Consider the following 297-nt stretch of genomic DNA (forward strand, 5'->3'; position numbering starts at 1 on the left):
GTACATTAGGGTTTAATCTTACATCTAATGTTGTTAAATTAATGTTTATTGCATTATTTCAGTATCGTGTATCACCATGATGGGGTTTAGTGTTTGTGTAAATGACACTGTGCTAGAGGTCTGCACAGGCTTTAAACTGAAGCCCGAACCCGACCCGCACCCGAGATCGTCTGACCCAGCCCGACCCGACCCGAGTGGCACAGTTCAATTTAGAGCCCGAACCCGACATCTTTTTTTTTTTTCCCACAACGAATAGCCAATTTAAAAAAAAAAAAAAAAAAAAAACTAAACTATAAA

At 39.4% G+C, this 297-nt stretch overlaps 1 protein-coding gene across 1 annotated transcript in view; it reads left to right on the forward strand.

Moving 5' to 3' along the window:
* The window catches only part of LOC107679505 (stromelysin-1-like), a 13,892-nt gene that overhangs the window by 1,270 nt on the left and 12,325 nt on the right, over window positions 1-297 (forward strand). The window lies entirely within an intron of this gene.

This window comes from Sinocyclocheilus anshuiensis, unplaced genomic scaffold (genome assembly GCF_001515605.1).
Source record: "Sinocyclocheilus anshuiensis isolate Anshui unplaced genomic scaffold, SAMN03320099.WGS_v1.1 scaffold2218, whole genome shotgun sequence".
Classification (NCBI taxonomy): Eukaryota; Metazoa; Chordata; class Actinopteri; order Cypriniformes; family Cyprinidae; genus Sinocyclocheilus; species Sinocyclocheilus anshuiensis.